The sequence below is a fragment of the Podarcis raffonei genome, chromosome 14 (assembly GCF_027172205.1).
Source record: "Podarcis raffonei isolate rPodRaf1 chromosome 14, rPodRaf1.pri, whole genome shotgun sequence".
Classification (NCBI taxonomy): domain Eukaryota; kingdom Metazoa; phylum Chordata; class Lepidosauria; order Squamata; family Lacertidae; genus Podarcis; species Podarcis raffonei.
This window is the reverse complement of record NC_070615.1, coordinates 33120812-33141718: the sequence shown is the minus strand read 5'-3', so window position 1 is coordinate 33141718 and position 20907 is coordinate 33120812. Positions and strand designations below refer to the sequence as shown.

General features: G+C 42.1%; 1 protein-coding gene across 22 annotated transcripts in view; it reads left to right on the top strand.

Annotated features, from left to right (window-relative positions):
* RBFOX1 (RNA binding fox-1 homolog 1) overlaps positions 1–20907 on the top strand; it is a 1472193-nt gene that overhangs the window by 866674 nt on the left and 584612 nt on the right. The gene's annotated exons all lie outside the window — the stretch shown is intronic.

Genomic DNA, 20907 nt, shown 5'->3' with positions numbered 1-20907 from the left:
TCCAGGCACATCGGTCTTTATCTGTTGTGTTCCACCCTGACAAACATTTAAAGGTTTGCCCCTCATTAACTCTGATACCGTATTTGTTTCCGAACTCGTAAATACCCACAACGTTTTCTTCTGAAATGGGAAGAGCTATTGAGCTTTCAGTAACTTTGGGCTGTGAAGAGAGGAGGGGATGTGGTGGGTAATTGATTTCTTTGACGGTTTAATTAATTCCGGGGTACACAAGTATTGACTAATTCTTCGCCTATTCTCTCTTTGCTGTTTTCAGCAATACTTTAAAGGTATTTAAAGTCCGCATGGTGAGGGAATTGATTGCTTGAAGTGGGGCCTCTTTGCTTTCTCAGGATTTTCTTCCTTTTAAAGAAGGGGTTTTTTGGGGGGTTCTGGGGGGTTAGTGGCATATTTCTTGCCTTCTCTAAAAGCAAAATGATAGGCCTAGGCATCTGCTGTAGGGGTGGATGGGATGAGGGCAGTTATTCCCCCACCCCCAGTGAAACATAATGTACCAATTCTCAGCTTTCATTAAAATAAAAAATTTCAAAAAAATAAAAAGATTCTAACCTTTGTAGAACCAGAGAGACAAGGCAAAACGTACCGATGCTATTATTGTAATGGTTTTGTCAGCAACTGACCTGCTCCTCACTGCCAGTGTTCTACTTTGCATTCCACTCTACATTCCTATGGACACCCATGTCTATTGGCTAGTGTTTTTTGTTTGTTTGTTTCTTTAACATTATTTTCCTTTGGCAGGGAGAAATGAACCTTATTCTCATAAAATAATATGTATGAGTATCAAAATACAGTTGGGTATGATTTAATTTCTTAAGGAAATGTGAAGTTAACACAGCAAATGTTTATTTCACTCAGACTGTAATCTACTATTTGCTGGTATTGTCTGAAAGGATGGTGGAAGAAGATTTTAAGATTTAGGTATTTTAGTTTTCTAGTTTCTCTAAGAAGCATGGCAGTAAATCTGAGCCACAGCGGTCCTCTGTGACTAGGCCTTTTGGAGAGAGAGAGAGAGAAAAAAGGATATTTTGGGGGGAAATATCTGCTTTTGTGCAAAGCAGCACTGTATCTATGTGTGATCTGAAATTCAGGAAGGGGTTCTGTCATAATTATTTAAAATATTTTACACCACTTATTTCCTTGCTCAGAACAACAAGAGACACTAGAACGTGTCTCTGAAATGTTCACATTTAACAGACATCTAGGCCATATGTAGATCTGCAGGAAATATACCTTGGAGTTGTTTTACAGATCAAAGTCTCTACTTTGGGTTTGTCAGAAACAGCTGCCCCTTGTGGTGAGCTTCATCACTGCAAGCTTTTCAGAGACAGGGTGTATTCAGAAGTGGGAATTACTCTTAGTTTTCCTGGGTCTTATTTCTATGCCTTTCCACATTCTTTTTACATTGCATTACCTGTTGCATTATGGAACTATGGCATTTTGGCCGATATACCACCTTGATATACCACCAGTGAACAACAGGGGGGAAACTCAGACCTGTTGCCACTCCCTACCCTTTTTTTGTACATATTTGTTTCCCCAGACTTCCGTCACTTTACTCCTGCAATTTTCTGGCTTAATGGGATTGCAAACAGAGCTTTTTCCCTGAAAGCAATTAACATGAAAATGAACACTAAACTTCCACTACATTCCACTAGATTTCCAAAAGTTGATTTACATCATGTGAAGATAACATAAAACGTGAAAATGACCAGGTAAGAGAACATTTTGGAAAATGAAATCAAGTGTCACCTGAACATGGACGGACTCTGCCCAGGCTATAGCAATGAGGTTGCTGGTCTACAGTTAGTGTCTGGAGACAGTGCCGGATTTACATATAAGCTAAGCAAGCTATAGCTTAGGACCTCACTCTCTTGCCCCCCCCCCCCAAAAAGGGAAAGAAACACCTGGATGTACTTTGATAAAATATATATTTTGTTATGTGCAAATGGCTTTAGATACCTATTAGGTCCATAAATTACCATATAGCATATATTCAACACAAAAAACAGTGACTTTTTTTGTTGACAAAGGACAGCTGGACATATAAAGGGCCCCATTACCTTCAGTAGCTTAGGGCATCATCAAACCTAAATCTGGCCCTGTCTGGAGAGCAGACTGTGCAAGCATACACCACACTCTCCTCCACTCTGGTGAAATGTGCTGTATTTCAATTTAATATGGTGTGTAATAGCTTTATTTGTTTACCTATAAGGCATAACAAAGCATAAAGAACATTAAGAGCTGAGCAACAAATTTGACTCTTAATTTTCTGGTTGCTGGTGCAATGAGAAAACACGAGAAGTAACATTATCGTATTAAAATAGTTTTAAACATAAAAAAGGCATACAAACATGCTAGGCTTGACAAAACTTTTTCCTGCAACTAAACTCAAGTGAACTATTCTAGCTGCTATTTCTAAATTTGCGACTATAAATATAAACTACCACATGCATTTTTCTTTTGTTTCAAATCTGCAGTATCATATGTCCTGTATTGAGGGAGATGCATTTTTGGGGAGAGAGGGGAATTTGGGGGGAGTGTGTAGATAGACACCCTATGCAACTTAGAAAAGTGACTGGAGTTTCCTCATCCTTTTACATGCTATGAGAATAGATGTAATATCGTCAAAATTAATATAGTTGGTTCAATAAAATATCTAATTAATTCTTCACCACCACCCTGAAGAAAAATTAACAAATGACCTTTTTGCAATATAAAAGTGTTAATCTGGATGTGTTTAGTTGTATATAGTGGTAAAAACCATTTTCTCCCCTTGAAGCCTGCTCCAAAAAAGATGAATTTCAGACCCTTAATAGTATTAAAAACTCACTAGAAACAGAACGCAAGTAAGGATTTATCAAATGTCTTGTGGGGGGGGGTGCTATTAAACTGCCAGGAGCCTGGTATTATGAAAGGAAGAAAATGCTTCTGGATTGTAAAAGATGTATTAGAAAACAAATTGCCATATTCTGAAAATAGTTCTCGTTTTGAGAAATACGGACTGCATGTTATATTTCTGCTCTGTCCAATTAAATATTGATAATGCGTTTCTCTTATTTGGGGAGTTGTTGGTGGCCGACAAAGCACCATTCACTCCACCTTGGTTTAAATGCTGCAGTCCAGCCAAGTTTAAACAGAGAGAGAGATAGAGAGAGAGAGAGAGAGATGCAAGGCCACAGCTTTCTTGATGGTTACTTTGAGAAAGTGGTTTTCAGTGTTGTAAAAAACTCTGAGACATTAGGCAGCTAAATATTTGATAAGGCAGTTACACTTTTAAAATATGGGGAGAAAAATACAAAAAAAAAAGCCTACAGTATGACGCTCATAAATTTAACATGCTAAAGTGCAAAGAGGAATGATTTTGAAATAAGTCCTTGTACCATGTCACTAAAAAGAAAATGTAATCACCCTCATAGCAGATTTAAATGCATCATGATTACCCAAAAGAAGTAGGGTTGTGAGATCCATTCACACACCCAACACACACCAACACAAAGAAAACCATTCTTCATACTGGAAATGGAGTTAGGATGGTGGGGAAGAATGCATTCTTAAATGTTCCTGAAAATATAAAATATATATTCCCTACAAAGCTGTGTTTAATGGAATAGCTGTTCCGAACTGCAGAAATTATTAAAAGCAGGTAGAACTCAGCTTAAACTCCATTCTAATATTATGACTAAATGGTGTCAACACTAAACTACCATTCCCCCCTCTCCTTCCCCTGCTTTCTTTAACATTCACCCTGATTAAGAGTTCTGGAGAAGTGAAAAAACTTCCACACCATATTGTGACATTTTTATTGGTCCCGATAAAGACATTGTGTTGCCTGAATGTGGACTCTGGATATTTTAGTGTGGACCAACATTACACGCATGTGGGGCTGCGGGTTAAACCACAGAGCCTAGGACTTGCTGATCAGAAGGTCAGTGGTTCGAATCCCTGCGATGGGGTGAGCTCCCGTTGTTCAGTCCCAGTTCCTGCCCACCTAGCAGTTCGAAAGCATGTCAAGGTGCAAGTAGATAAATAGGTACTGCTCCGGCGGGAAGGTAAACGGCGTTTCAGTGCGCTGCTCTGGTTCGCCAGAAGCGGCTTAGTCATGCTGGCCACATGACCTGGAAGCTGTATGCCGGCTCCCTCAGCCAATAAAGCGAGATGAGCACCGCAACCCCAGAGTCGGCCAGAACTGGACCTACTGGTCAGGGGTCCCTTTACCTTTACCTTTAACATTACATCACTTGCCTTTTGTTGCTTTTGGGGAGATGTGCAATCAGAGCTCACATGTTGTGTCTCATTCTGACCAAACTTACCTTGCAAAGTTAATATGAGGATAAAATGGGATACAGAAACCCTCCTGTGTGCTGCCCTGAATTCCCTGAAGGAAAGGATAGGTACAGATAGATTTGAGTGAAGCTAATGTTTTTGGCTCCCTTCCTGTGAATGCATACTGGTTTGATTTGGGTAGCAATGTGGAGTTTGGAAAAAAAAAGACAAAATGTGTGTATCTTTGAGCATAGCAGGAACTCTCCAGTCACTGAATTATTACTGTATCCATCACCAGGACACCTGGAGAGCGAGCTGCTACCAGCACAATAATTCTGAGGGTCTCAGTGTTAACAGCTCTACGAAAAGTGATGCGATTTGGAATGAAGTGAATGCTTTCCAAAAGTTTGAGATAACGGGCTGGCTTTGCCAGGACAGCTTGAGACAATCTGAAAGTCAGTTTATGGGATATGTGAGGTATTCCAAAAGCTTTTATTTCTCCCCATCTTTTTTGGGGGGGCGGGCAGTGGGAGATAAAGGGATATGCAAATCTGCCAGTTTTGGTTTTTCTCACAGTTTCTCAATTTTCTAGTATGAAGCTCAGTTCTATCATTTCCATATCAGTTTGTGGTTTGCTTTTCTCAAGTCCTCATGAAAATTCACCAGCAATATACTGTGAATTTAGGGACTGCTTGCTAGATGCTCCCTTAGAGCGTAAGAAGAGTCCTTCTGGGTCAAATCAATGGCCCATGTATTCTAGCATCTTGTCCTTACAATAACCAACCAGATGCCCCAGGAAATCTGCAAGGAGGACTTGAGTGCTACAGCAACTCTCCTCAATCATGATTCCCAGCAACTGGTATTCCCTTTAACACTACCATGTAGGTGCACACCCAAATAGATGCAGCTAGACCTCACTTGGGATGGGGTGAAAATTGCTCTGAGTTCACTTTTAAAGATGAACCTACCTAATTTGCACTTTCAAAAACAACAGGCAAACAACACCATCCTTCAGAATTTGGATTTCTCTGAATTTTGCAAGGCAGGTTTTCCAGCCGAGCAATCTACTAGGGCAAAGTGATCCTACAAAAATACATTATAAGACTGGAAAAAAGTAGAAACCAAAGTTAACAGATTTGTCTAAGTAGTTGCACTCAGTTCAGTTAAAGTTTAATTTTCTGCCAAAACTGTGAACTGGGAAGGGGCTGATCAACTCACCACTTTGCCATAAACTTAAAAGTTGGCCCTTACGCAAGCAACTTCCTACAATAGGAAGCACTGCCATCAGTAATAGCAGTAAAGGTAAAAAGTAAGGTAAAGGACCCCTGGGCGGGTAAGTCCAGTCAAAGGCGACTATGGGGTGCGATGTTCATCAGTAATACTTACCATGGAGGATTTCTGCAATGGAGCAACTCCCCTATGAGGAAATATTGCAACATTTGGGGCTTTTTAGCTTAGAGGAAAGGTGAGTAAGATAATAGTAGTGGTGTTTAAAATCATGTATGGCATGGAGAAAGTGAATGGAGGGGAGGTGTGATGGTTTCTTCTTTGATCATTTAAAAAAAAATAGTAAGAAGGGGTGGGGGTGAGATTTTGGATCTTCTTATCCAAACCCTTTCTTTGTAATCGTAACTGCTCATGTTTGGGATTGTTACTATTGTTATTGTTCTTTTCTTCTTCTTTATTACATCTATGTCTCTGGGATGCAGGACTTTCACTCCTCACTTCACAGCGAGGAAATGCATCAGTGCAAAATATAATATCCAAAAGAGGGTATCCATCCGTTTGAAGCTTGAGATTGCTGTGCTGAGTTTGACTCTATTATAACTGAACTGGTAATGCATTGGCCACATCTCTCTCTCTCTCTCTCTCTCTCTCTCTCTCTCTCTCTGTGTGTGTGTGTGTGTGAGAGAGAGAGAGAGAGAGAGAATTGGCTTATTATAACAAATTGGTATACACCTTGTTTGCTAGGACAGTTGTGCTTTATATATCTAGTAAATGGGGAGAGTTCTACAAAACCACAGCTATAATGTAATTTATATTCTCTTTTGCTTCTAAACATACACCCTAGTTAGACGTCAGACATAATTGAGTTTGCTATTTAATTATTTAAGTTGCTGTAGTTTCCTCTCCCCACCTTCACCTCAGGAGGAAGAGGCACATCAATGCCTCCCGTTTCTATATAGCCCAAGTGGGGAGTGGATCTACACTGACCTATTTAATGTTATTAGATATATCGTTCTAAAACGTCACAGGGCATACTGGTAAATTAAAAATGTCCCTTACCTTGTTTTGTCTGTAACAACACAGTTTCCCTATTGCTGGTTCCTGGTTGCTCCGCAGCGCCCTCTGGTGTCACATTTTAATAATATATTACTAACGTTACAAGCAAAACATAGCCCTTATGTCCTTAACCCTTCCTTATCATTATAAACCATGAGTGTAGATCTGCCCAAGGAGTAGCTTTCCCTGCATTTGAGAAGCTGAATCAGGAGCAATGGGGGCTGCTTTAATGTGCTTCACATAGTACTGGGGGAAAAGCCACCCCTCTCTCCTTCATTTAAAGAAAAAGTAGGGTGGGTGTTTCCAAAAGCACTTTTGCAAAAGGCTTTAAAACAGCACACACACACATCTCAGGGAGATTGGCTGCTTTAAAGTCTTTGCAAGTCTCCCCACACTCCTTTTTTCAAGTTCCAAGATTGGGAATTCAAAAGGGATAGGGGGAGAGTTACAAAGATGCACATTTGACAGGTGGGTGGTCTCAGCCACCTTTCAAATTTGGCTTGCAACCCAAAAAGTTTCCCAAATGCGGTGTAGACCATACTGTGAGGAAGATGGACTGGTGGTCTGACTCAATATGTGTGTACATATTTGCAGAGAAAACATTCTCATAGTATTGCCTATTCTAAATTACCAATGTGATAATGGCTGTGATTCCTAGCCTGTGTTGATTTCAGTTCCTAGCCCACTGATTTCAGTTGGAGGGAGTTAGGTACATGTTTAACTCGCTCCCTCTGAAATCAGTGGGATTTAAGAACACTCAGTTGTGGCTAGATTGTACCCTATGTTTAATTGCTTAGTTAATCTGTTAATCTCATTAAAGCAGTACAATAAGTCAACCAAAACACCTTTAATAACACAGCACCCCTGTTCCTCCACCCGCAGTTCAATCTCTCTCTTCCCCCGCCCTCCCTGCATCACCGGGAAATAAAAAATCTGATATGATTTAAGTGTTTCATAGTTAGATGTACAATCCTTTCTTCTCAAAGATGATTTGCAATTGAGAAAGTGGATGGAAATACATTGCCTGGCACCCTTATATTAACAGAGCAGGCTTCAAAGAAAGTATTATTAATGATGTAATTAATATAGATAGATACAATATACATCAAACAGGTCATTACTGTAAAGGTGTGGATGTTGCAATTTGTATTAAAGATTCATTTTTGAGCTCACAGTCAAAGTGATGGGAACTGTTCAGTTTGAAACTACATTTGAGAGCAAGTGGTTGAAATTTCCCCACCTCACCCTGTGCACTAGCTTCCCTCCAGTTTTCTTCATACTCCCTCCTATTTTTCCAAATGTTTGACTATTTCAGTGGTTCACCGGCTGATGTATAGGAGCATGAACCTGGGTTGATATCCCTTTGCCATATATTTTTGCTATATTTGATATTAATGACCTGTGACCTTTGGGTTTTGCTGACCTCAGTCTGCCCTAAAAGCTGATGCTTTTCATTGAGCCTCTCAGAAAGGGCTTCTGGGACATGAAGTGGGAATTTCTGTCAGGCGTGCAAGATCCCATTGTGTAATCAAAGTTTTCTTTAAAGTGGGAGACACGGTTTGCTAAAGAGAGATTATCCTATGGCTTCGAGGAACTCTATTATCCTGCCTATGGGTGGTGAAATTGCTAGTTGACATAAACTGGGACATTTCCAGGGAAATCACTGAATTTAGGAGTCACTATTGATAGGGAAGGAAAGAGTCTCCTCATGTCAACTTTTGAACTGTGCTTTAAAAGAAAAAAGTGTGATGTTTCCTGTATAAAAGCATATTAAATCAGTCAAGAGTGTTTGCAAATCACTGTTCTCTATGATAGTGGTTTCAAGCTCCTGTGTGAATTTTAATATGTGGGTGTATTCAGGCATGGGGAATATTGTTTTCCTGATTATAAAACTAGCTCTTCTGTCCTTTCCCCCAAACATTTCTTTCACACTGCAATACTTGTTACATTAGGGAAGTGTGACTTTTTGACCAGTATACTGGTATGTCATGCTAAATTTCATTTGCACCAGTGGTTTATGTATCAGTGTTTGATACATAAACAAACATCATTGGACAACCCTTCTGTGTATGTCTGCTACTGTCCCCCCATGATTCACCCATAAAAATGGTAGGAAAGAACTGTATGCTATGATAGCACCCCAAACTGCCATCACTTCACTCCCTCAACGTCCTGAGTTAATGGGGTTGCAAATGCTTTTCCCCCCTGTAAGCAGTTAACACAGAAATGAGTCCTGAACTTCCACTATATTCCACTAGATTTCAGAAAGTGGCTTTTATGTTGGGTGAAGGCCCAAATGTAATGTGAAAGTTTATCAGTTAGGGATACCTCAGGGAAATGGAACAAACTGTTGTGTGAATGCAGCCCGTATCGTGAGTGTTGATGAACCACAAGAAACATCTGGTACTTTTTCACACAGCTCTGAGATAAACAATGGAATCTGATTCTGCGAGATGTAGTGGTGCTCACCAATTCGGATATCTCTGAAAGAGTTTTAGACAAACTATTGAAAAGTAAGCAGACTTTTTACCTTTGGGGTCTGCAGCAATACACTGGGAATCACAAGTGGGGAGAATTGCTGTTGTGCTCAGGTCTTGCTTTGGGGCTTCCTAGAAGAGGCACCTGGTGGTTTACTCTGAGATTAGGATGATGGACTAGATGAGTCTTCTGACTTGATCCAGCAGGACTCTTCTTGCAGTCTTAGGGGAAGGGTTGTTTGTGTTCCTCAGCAATGTAATACTGTTAATAAAACTGCCCAATATCAAGCTGAACTCCTTACCACACACCCATGCAAAAGACTGCCTGCTTATCTACATGAGAAGCAGAGGGATGGGAAACCTGTGACTATGAGTTGCACAAGCCTTAGTGCCCTACACCAGGTGTACAGAAAATTGTGTTTCCCAGCCTCATGTGGAAATGCCCTGCTCGCAGATGCTTTGAGGAAAGAAGGAGTTGGCGGTGTGTTTTGTAACATTTGTTTCCTACCCTCTCTCCAGGAGTTAAGTGTGAGATACATGTCCCCCCCTCCCTGTGGGTATCTTCACCGCAACCCTGTGAGATAGGTTAAGCTGAGAGGTAATGATTGGCTTAAGGACACATGGTGAGGTGGCTGATCTATCTCAGGCAGCAAAATGTCTTGGTCTGCCCCTGGCAGACATGATTTTAGAAATGTGTTATAATATTGTATTCAGTTTGTAGCAGATAAAGTTTGTCTCTTTTTTTCAAAATACGGACACTTTGAAGCATGGTTTCTTCCACACCTACATCTTTCCCCATCAAGTCATGGAATATTTGGAGAGTGGCAACACAAGAATGAACCCTTTCAGTGATGTGCCCCACATTTGTGAAATACTCTCCCCAGGGCGACATGCCTATTGTGATCTCTGTCTTACACCAGGCAAAGACTTTTCTCTATACCAGGGCTTTGGGCAAACTCTTAATATAAAGGGCGGCATGGTGGCCTCTTTCAGTGTAGTGTCAATCCTACCTTTTACGTGTATATCTGTGTTTTTAATGTGTTGTTTTTTTAAAAAAAACTTGGTTGTTTTAAATTGCATTTGATGTAAGTCAGTTTGGATTACTCAGTGAGAAAAGTCACTAACAAATATAAAAATAACAACAACCATAATTTTTAAAGTGTGTGTGTGTGTGTGTGTGTGTGTGTGTGTTTTAAAGACAGTTTAGTAAAATTCATCTTTATTCCTGCCTGTGGGGAAGTTATTGCAAAGGTTTTAATGACTGTGCAACGGCTTTAGTGAAGGATTGGATCTGCAGAACTGTGTATTTATTGATCCAACAGGAGTGCTAAGATACTCTTAGTTGCAGCTCATTGCTACACTGCCTTGATGACAGAGGTTGAGTGCAAAAGCCACAAATTGGTTTGATAAGTTGATAACGTCTTTGGAAACAAATCCCCAGTAGGCGAAAGGGTGAAACCTTCTATCTAGCATAGTACATATACTACAGAGTTATGAGGAGGGTGAGTGGTACTGTCCAGAAGCTTTGGTTTCTGGTGTGAATAACACTGTTCTTCTATGAAGGGGTCATAGGGGAAGGGTCATAGCTCAGTGGCATCTTATTTCCCTGCAAAAAGGTCTTGGATTCCATCAGCAGTATCTCCAGATTGGGCTAGGAAAATCCCCTTTCTGAAATCCTGGAGAGCTGCTGCCAGTGTGGACAATATTGAGCTACAGAAACTTATGGTATCTGAACCTCCCATGTGTCTGATGCCTTCAGATTAATTTTCTTATTTTCCTGCTGTTCTTGCCTATGCTCCCACCTGGCAACTCTGCTCACTCTGGCTTTGGATCATCTGGTCTGATCCTTTGGCTGGCATGACCTACATTTTCTCTTGAGGATTCTGCTCATTCCTCACTTTTGGCCACAGGGGTGAGACCTTGGACTATTTTGATATCCTCTGTCCCTCTTACCCACCTGGTCTGCCCCAGACACTGCTTCTTGACACGCCTCAGTATTAAACAGTGCTGCACAATGGTTAAAGCACCTCACACAAAGCAGGTAGATAGAAGCCCTTATACTAGGCAGAAACACTCAAGGGGGTGCAAAGCAGGACATGTAGCCTGAGGAGGGTTGAACAACCAGCTAGAGAGGCCTGGTGGGCCATAATCAGCCCCAGGGTCCCATTATTGCCTTCATAAAAATCCTATCCATATTCCTTTTCCATTTGCTGTTGTTTTTTCTTTAAACAATTGCACAGTGCTAGGAAGGAGTTAAATAATATCAACATGCTATTAATATTGTACATTTTAAGTACAATGGTACCTCTGGTTACATACTTAATTCGTTCCAGAGGTCCGTTCTTAACCTGAAACTGTTCTTAACCTGAAGCACCACTTTAGCTAATGGGGCCTCCCCTGCCGCCGCCACACAATTTCTGTTCTCATCCTGTAGCAAAGTTCTTAACTCGAGGTACTGTTTCTGGGTTAGCGGAGTCTGTAACCTGAAGCGTATGTAACCTGAAGCGTATGTAACCCGAGGTACCACTGTATGGTAAACCTGTTCTACACATTCAGCAGAATCCAGAGTGTGATCCAGATGGGCAGTTTCATGTTGGTCTGCTTTGCCATGGGGGGACCAATCCCTTCTCTCATAGAAAAAATAGCAAGCCAGATAGAGCGTTATGAAAAATGGTCATTGATATATGTGTTTTGTGCATGGAGCTTCTTATTTTTGTCTCATCAGTAGGGATGTGAGATGGTGTTGTTCCATTCTGCCCTGTATTCATCACATGCAGCACTGTTTCCATTCCACTGAAGTTCACTTTCCACCCAAAACTGCATTGCTCGCCTTGCATTCTGCTGTGGTGAAATTACACAAATCACATTATTCCATCCCATTCATTTCAGTGCAAAGGAAACACAATGCAAATGTGCACACATAATCAGTTACTTACTGTTTATAGAATGAAAACAACAGTGAATAATGATTGCATTCACTGGACTGATTTATGTTTTTGACTTGGCACAAATAAGTGAACATTGGCAATTTCTGTGCCCACCTCAATCTTTGTCAGAATTCTCTGACATCGCTACTCAGGAGAGAACATTCAGCTGTCCCTGGAGGATATGGAGGAAACTACCTTTTACCAGGTCATACTCCTAGGAAACCAAATGGGCATTCAACAATATTTTACAACTGGGTTGCTTTTGACACACATGACGCATTGCAAAAGTTTTTGGAGAAAATAAAGTTTTGTGTGGGCCCTAAGCCAGTGATTCTAGAAGAAGCTTGAGGAAGCTTGAAGTTGTTCTTAAAGTTTCTTGCAGTCAAGGTGTGTGTTGTTGGGGGGGGGGGCTTCTCTCAGATATTGGGTCTGAAATCTCTCACTGATCCGAGGGTATTTTAGTCTCTGGTGACTTAATTGCCTAGGATGAAATTTGCTGATGGAAGAATCTTCCTACCAGCTTTGAAAAGTGTCCTTTCTATTCTTTGAGCTATCGCTTTATAAATTATGGGGGAGCCAGATGGATTCAGCGAGAGCCCCATGAAATCAAATAATAGCTTGGCCAGGAGTTTCAAGCATAAAGAGAAAAAACAATAAATTATTCATTTTGCTGATAGCAAAAGTAAACCTGATAGTCTCCTGGATAGTAGTTATATAACACTAGCCAAGGATTCCCCCACATAATGCATTGCAGGAGTTGCACAATTGGTTTTCTGATGCTATCAGCAACAAATATTGAGGATGACTGACAAAACTGAAGTGAAAAACCAAGGTATTTGGCTGCTGGAGGGAAGGGTAGAGAGCAGGTTTATGGTTCATTATTACCCTACCACCTTCAACAAAGCTGGTGTGGTATGCTTGGTGTAGGCTGTCCCATTAGGGGAGTGTGAAGCACTGCCCCACCAACCTCAGTCTGCCCTGAGCCATCCCCCACCTGCCCACCTTCTTACTGCAGAATGAGTCCCGGAAGTGACACTGCCCATCAACTTCCTTCTCCTTAGCATCAGTGTTCCCCTTGTAGAATGGAGCAAGGAGGAGGATGGGGAAAAAACTAGGATGAGTTGGCTCTGGCTGTCATTGGCTCTAGCACCACCTACTCTTTGGGCTTCCTGCCTCCTGCATTAATGGTCCCAGTGAGGACCAACCACCTCTACCTACACTTTATCTTTACATGCTGTTCTTTTAAGGGCTGGTCTTCCTCATCCCTGAAACTACAGTTCTGACAGTTGTTTTCTAAATTTTTCAACCTTCTCAAACTTTTAGAGAATTTCAGCACTCCTGTGGTGCATATTTAGCCAAATGCCCCCCCCCCCGTTTTTAGATGCAACTATGTATCTAATTTTAATATTATTTAACACTGTTGAAGGAATCAATGTAGTTGGCCCCTGCTCCTTCCTGTCCTCCATTCATTGTCCATTGCTTCCTTCACCCACCAAGGGAAAACTTAACAACAGAATATCATTTCACATTCCGTGAACCAAAATTTCTCTCCCTCCCTCCCTCTCTCCCTCCCTCTCTCTCTCTCTCTCACACACACACATTTACTTCTCTTGAAATCTTGGAGAATTTCAGTCATCCTGCCCTAGAAATATTCACCAACACAATAACATGATCAGACCATGGTACTAAACTTGACTCCCTCACTGCTCACCACTAACTCAATATAACTACTTAACAAGTTAAAAAGCACAGATCCCCAAACCACTCCTCATTGTACATTCCTCCATCATGAAAACTGTCAATTTATTCTGCTTCTGGTTTCTTGACCAGTTAGTGATTCAAAAGAGGACCTCTCCTCTAATTCCATTACTGTTAATCTTACTCAGGTTCCTCCTCCTCCTCACATTTATATCCCACTTTTTTCTCCAAGGATTTCAAAGTGGTATAGTGGTATACATGGTTCTCCTGCCTCCTCATTTTATCTCCACAACAACCCTGAGAGGAAGGTTAGGCTGACAAGCTCAATATAATCCAGCAAGCTTCATGGCTGAGTGGGGATTGGAACCCTGGTCTTCCAGGTTCAAGTCCAACATTCTAACCCCTACACCACACTGTCTTTGGTTGAGGAACTTTATCAAAAGCTTTTTGAAAGTCTAAGTACACAGTGTTAACTGCATCACTTCTTTATCGTTGTTGGTTCTCTTAAATAACTCTGAAAGGTTAGTGAGTTGGGACTTATGCTTGCAGCAGCCATGCTGATTTTGCATCAGCAAGACTTGTTCTTCTATTTGCTTGGTGCTGGTACTAAAGGGTTAAGAGGTAACAAGTCGCTCTAATCACTGAGCAGCTGGAAGTCATTAAGCATCCAGGAATGTGAGTTAGTTTGTATAAATAGTCAGTTCACCCGTGTGTCTCCCTCCCTCTTTGACCTGACTCGCAGATAAAAGCAGGTGTGCTTTATTACCAGGGTTTTTCTTTTGTGAATAAAGTTTTTTCCTGAGTTCCAAAGTGCTTGCTCCAGGATTCTTCATTGAAAGGTACTGACTCTCCTGCCTTCTTCAACCGCTGCACGAAATTCTCTGCTGAGATAAGATTTATGGCGTTGGAAGCGCACTGGACGTTCACTTAACATTAAACTAATTAAAGTTTAATGGACACTTAGTAATTCTATCTTCAACAATGCTTTCTACCAGTTTCACAAGAATAGACATTAAGCCAACTGGACTACAATTTCCAGGACTGCACATCCCGTCCTGAATGCTTGTAGTTTGTTTGTTTTAGAAAATGTGTTACATTAACCTCTTTCAAGTCCTCAGGTATAGAAGCAGAACTATCTCTTCATCCTGTATTATGTGAGAAGGTATAGCAAACAAAAGCAAATACCTAACACATAAGATGGGCTGAAGGAAGCATAGCTGGAGGCAAGAGCTGTTGGCAGATTTTCAGCTAAAACGAAATTCAAAGTGGATTTAGGGATTCCATCATAACAAAAATGCCTGATGAACTTCAAAATAAGTCCAAACAGGTTTTGCTAAGACAACTTTGCATTGTGAGCTCCTGGTTAGGGAATGTTTGAGAGGCACAGAGACCCAGTCTTCCTCCTGACCTGTTTGACTATCAGAATCTGTAGCAGATGGAAGGTGATTGAAAAGCTGCACTGGGGGAAAAGGGGGATGAAGAATGAGTTGCTATAGCTGACATTTCATTTCTGGAGCAGTAGCTAAGGAGATTAATATACCTGCCTAGGGCTCATGTATTACCGTGTGTGTTATCCGTGGCTATCTGGGAATGAAACTTCACAAACCGCACGCCATTCCTCCTTTGCATAATTGAACAGGACCTACAGCACCCTAACTTGAACTGGATTAAAGGCGGGGAGCCAATCTATCTGTGCTTTTTAAAGGGTGGGACAGTTCTCAGCAAAGTGCTAATGGGTGTTATATTTACACAGGACTATTTTGTATCCTGGGATTACTCCCCATCTATTTATCATTCTGTTCCTTTAAACACTTCAGTTTAGTTCAGGTAAGAGGGATTTAAAAGAAATGGGAATATATCTTATCATGCAACAAGTCCCATGTGAACAGTGCATATAATAAAAACCCTGTATTACATATATTTTTATATTTTTATGATGTTTAATTATTATTAACATTTGGTTTGATGTTTTCTTCTACATATAACAATGTGCAGATGCACAATAAAATGACCTAACCTAATCCAGACACTTGTGTTTAAGCAATATATACAAAATGACAGCTAAATAATGTAAGTTCTTATTTCAGACTGTTTACATTAACCAAAAAGTTTTATGTGAGGGGAATCCTCTATTTTTGTTTTTAGCCATATACATAATAAAAGCCTGTCATTAAATTCTGAATAAGCATTTGAGCTTCATGTCTCGTGCAAATTCTGTTTTATTATTTAGTTTATTTGCAATTGTAATAGAAAAAAATAAGAAAACCAAATGGTGATGATGATGATAACATCTTTGATTTCTTGATTGCCTTATTGACCATGTCAACCACCCATTTCATTTTGCTGTTCCACAGAGAGACCAGGGCTTCAACAGGATCACCAGCTTTCTCTACTGGAAAACCCTTCACAGCATTCAATAACACACTAAGTGCCACCAGTCTTTGAGGGCAGGCCATCTGAATAGCCCCATCAACCTTACAGGAGCTGAGATTGCCATTGTCAGTCCAAACTTAAACAGATCATGGTCCCAGGCCCGTCTTTACCCAGGGGGTGCAAGGGGTGCAGGGCACCCGGGCACTGAATTCTGGGAGGCGCCAGGCACCTGCCGCTGAAGCACCTAGACTCTTAAACTATCTACCTGTTATGAAATAATCTGAGTCATCTCATGTGAAGGCACCGTGGGGCTGGGGAGGGACATGCGCCGATGGCAGTAGCTGGGCTTTGGCCACAGAGCTGCACTCAGGGGACCCTTGCCCTCCCGCTGGCTTGCGAGGAGGTCCTTCCCAGAAGCGCTCGTCCGCGGCTGGTCCCTTCTTCCACGCTGAGGCACTGGCACCGTGGGGGGGGGGCATGAGCAAGCGGGTACCCCCATGGGCAGGAGTGGGTCATGGAGCATGGCCAGAGGAGCTGCAACTTTGTGAGACCGAGGCATGGCAGCGGCGGAGCGGCCATTCTGGAGCAGCACTCACCCCACTGCCAGTGCCATGCGCCCCTCTGGATGGCATTGCGTGGGCGGCTCTGAGTCAGCCCTGCACCTGGCAGCCTGCTCACTGCAACTGGCGGGGGGAGAGGCACCTCCAGAACAAAGGAACGGCAGCAACATGCACTGCCTCCTGTTCCGCCGTCTTCAAGACCCTGCTTCCCTCCTCCAGCCCCACTGAGCAGGCTGCAGGCGGGGGTTCCCTGCCTCCTCCCTTCAACGGGCCCAATCCTAGCAGTTCGCCTTCCCGGGAGGAGGTGGCGGAGGCTTGTGCTGGTGGTAATAAAGGGCTCCTTTGTGTCTTGGGTGGGGGCGGGGCAGTGTTTGGAAGCTCCTTCGGGGGCCTTGACCAGCCGAGGAACTAGTTTGCCCGCAACACAGTCCCCTCTTCTCTCTTGTGGAATGAGAGTCTTTTAGAAAGCAAAAGGAAGAGGGAGAAAAGTTCTCTCAAGATTTGCGTGTGAGGCTTTAGGAGAAAGATTTGGGGGCTAAATTAAATTTGGGGGTGCTGGGCAGATTTTTGCACCCTGGCGGTGCGTATGCTAAAGACGGGCCTGCATGGTCCAACATGGGAGAACATTGAACTCTCCCCATCCTCGGCCAATCCCTCATATCGTTTTGTAAGCAAACTGTTTAAAGCAAACATTTATTGTGCTTAGAAAAAGGAAGATGCAGCAAGTTTGCACAAATTATGAACAAAGCTTTCTTTCATTTGGTGTCAGGAATAGTACATGTTTTCTCCACAACATGGGTAACATCAATTATCTGTGTGCTGCACTGATCAGTGGTCTGGAACAAATATCCATTTATATGAAATGGCGCCTCACAGAGCCACTTTAATTATACTCTGGGATGTTTCAATTTAAAATAATAATTCTAACTTTCTAAAAGAAAGTTTGCAAAGCTTCAGATTCATGTTTGGACTTCTTCATTCACCAGAAACAAGAAACAGGAGAAGGGACATGCATCAAGAGAGACAGACTTGGTGCTGCTCTGGAAATATATCAGTAGAATAAGTTTCATCTGATATGTGCTTTTCTGGATAGAGGATAGAGTGTACTTAAGTGTATGTAGAAGCTAACAGGGATGTGGATGGCGCTGTGGTCTAAACCACTGGGCCTCTTGGGCTGGCCAATCAGAAGGTTGGCAGTTCGAATCCCTGCGAAGGGGAGAGCTCCTGTTACTCTGTACCAGCACCTGGCCAACCTAGCAGTTTGAAAGCACACCAGTGCAAGTAGATAAACAGGTACCACTGTGGCAGGAAGGTAAACAGCATTTCCATGTACTCTGGTTTCCATCAACCGTGATTCCGTTGCTCCAGAAGGGGTTTAGTCTGTGGACAAATGCCGGCTCCCTCGGCCTGAAAGTGAGATGAGCGCCACAACCCCATAGTTGCCTTTGACTGGACTTAACTGTCCAGGGGTCCTTTACCTTTTTACCTTTAGAAGCTAACCTACTGTATAAAGGTAACATTTCCACATGTTGCTCCAACCGCTTGCTTCTGGTCCTGCCATACCTGCCAACTTCCATTGGTGGTGGGGCGGAATGGAATTTCAATTTTTATCACAATAGGATGGCAGCCAAAATGGCCACCACAATCTCATATGGTTGGTTTTTTTTGGGGGGGAGGGGCATTCTCTCATTGAAAAAAAGTGCTTTTTTGAGGGCTTACAGAAGATGGGTCCTGGTTTGGGGCTGTTTCATATTGGTGGATATGCCCTTTCCACCACTGGCATATGGCTCTTGGAAGGTTGCGCAGAAGGGAATGTGGCCCTTGGAATGAAAAAGCTTCCCCTGCCTTTTGAATTTTAGGGGAAAGGGTGCATGAAGAAGCTGGCATAAGTCTTGTTAAAATGCATGCCATTTGGAAAACTTGCTTGCAAGAATGGGTGTTTCATACTAAAACCACATTAACCATGTGAAGTGAACACAACCCGCGTCTGCACGTGTGTGGGTCGCAATTCACTGCTTCCGCGCATGCGCATGACATCATTTTGAGCATCTGCGCATGCGCGAGCGGTGAAACCCAGAAGTAACATGCTCCATTACTTCCGGGTCGCCACAGAGCACAACCCGAAAATACTCATCCCGAGGCTACTTCAACCCGAGGTATGACTGTGTTAGTAATAGTAGAATTATTTTGTCTTTTCACAGTGTGGTAGTTTAGTATCTCCCTCCCAGTTGTTCCTTGGCCCTGCCCCACCCCCCTCCATGGACTCCTTAACCTCTTTCACGGCAGTGTTTGCATTTCTGTCGTTCAGTTATTTATCTGCTTGTACAATAGTTGAATGTCTTCAGTCAGAGACAGATCACCCATCAGTTGAGGATGTGCCTGCCTTGGATTGCCTGCCTTGAGCAGGGATTGCACTAGATGACCTACAACAGCCTGTCCAAATCTGTGGTAGGGTAATGTCTGTGTGTGCCCATATTACCAGAATGTTCAAATCAATATGATACGAATATTAAACTATTAGCATACTACAAGTATTAGCATGGGATGAGCAAGGCATGATATACACGTGTGTGCATGTGTCATTGACATGTTCCTATTAATATCTCACCCCCACACCACACCCCAATATTGATATATGAGGCCCTTCTTTGTGTGCCTTCTCCACAAGCGGTCCAGAGTGTGGCAACACAGGAACAGGCCTTTTCTGTGGTGCCTTCCCATTTTTAGAATGCTCTTCCTAGGGAGGCTCACCTGGCACCTCCATTACATATCTTTAGGTGCCTGGCAAAAACATTCCTCTTCTCCCAGGGTTTTGGATAATTAAGCAATCAATCACCTTTTAAGCTTTGGGTGTTGGTAGGGCTATTATTTTGGTTTATTACTATATTATGCATTTTTGTGTTTTTATATTGTAAACCACCCTTTGATCCTTGGATGAATAGTGGTATAGGCATTTAATAAATGAATAAATATATGGCTAGTTTGTAATCCATTTACAAAAAGAATGAATCAATAAAATTAGCAGTAAAAAACAACAACAGTTACTGAAAAATAATTAAGATCAACAATAAGCTGTGGGAAAAAGAGATTAGAGTACATGTCAACATTCTACATGTCTGGATAGGCTTTCCTAAACAAAAATGTTTTTTTTTTTTAGCAGGCACTAAAATAATTTTTTAAAAAAAAAAATCAGACATTAAAAACTTCCCCTCCCCCTACTTCTCTGGTTAAATGGAGTTAGCAGGTATTTGGTTTTTTGTTTGGGAACATTGCTACCAGTCTCCTCCTCACCGCTCAACAAGTCACAGCAACTGTTTACCAAGAGCAATGCTGCTGCTTCTAGTGTGCAGAAATCATCTTTACAAATGCCTCTCAACAATCTGGAAAATGGCATTATCATCGTTGGCACCCTCAGCATTCATTTACACACTAAGAGTTCATCTCAGTCAATTCAATTTGCTTTGCATTTAAAGGTAAAAACCACCTAATTCACACTTTCCAAAAGAAAACATGAACCAAACAACAGCAGCCACCCTTTGAAAGGATAACATTCCCTCCAGTTTAGGTTTCCACTGCAATGCGTGAGTTTGCCTGAGTCCGCACTGATCCTCCATGGGAGTTGAAAGCTTACATTTAAGATGATGGCTTTGAACTGAGGCATATAACAACCAAAGGGAGGATGGCACACTCTTTCTGTCAAAGCCCCGATCCCTCTAAACTCATCTATGAGCCTCATGTTCAAATGAGAGAGATATATTTCTACATTTCCCTCTAGCCCTCTGTCAGGCCTGGTTAGCGTCATCAGACACTTTGTAGAAAGGAAATGAAAAAGAAGGCTCCTTTTCGGTGTCTCGTTCCCTGGTTCTGACATCCCTTGGGTTTGAGAAGGTCTTGCTTGTGGGCTTCCCATAGAGGCATGCAGTTGGGAGGGCAGGATGCTGGACTGGATACACCATTGGCCTGATCCAGCAGGCAGCCTCTTTTGATGTTCTTTCCCCTGCCGCCTTTGTATTGTGAAATAAAAATGGACTGAAAAGTTTGGTTCAGATGCAAAGAGCAGCTACAGAGTCCATCCCTAGAGTTTGCAACTTGAGACACCTTGTCTTTTTAGGCAATTTTCTCCACCATTACTAATCTCCTCTATGATGAATCCCCTAATATGATTCCAAGGAACTCCAGGACAGTTTGAAAACTAGCCATGTAAGATAACTCTGCTCTCTGCAATTAATCTCTTATTTTTATATTCGGTGTGTGTGGGGGGGGGGGGTAATTGAAACAGACATGAGCAGTTTTCAGACTTTCTGTGAA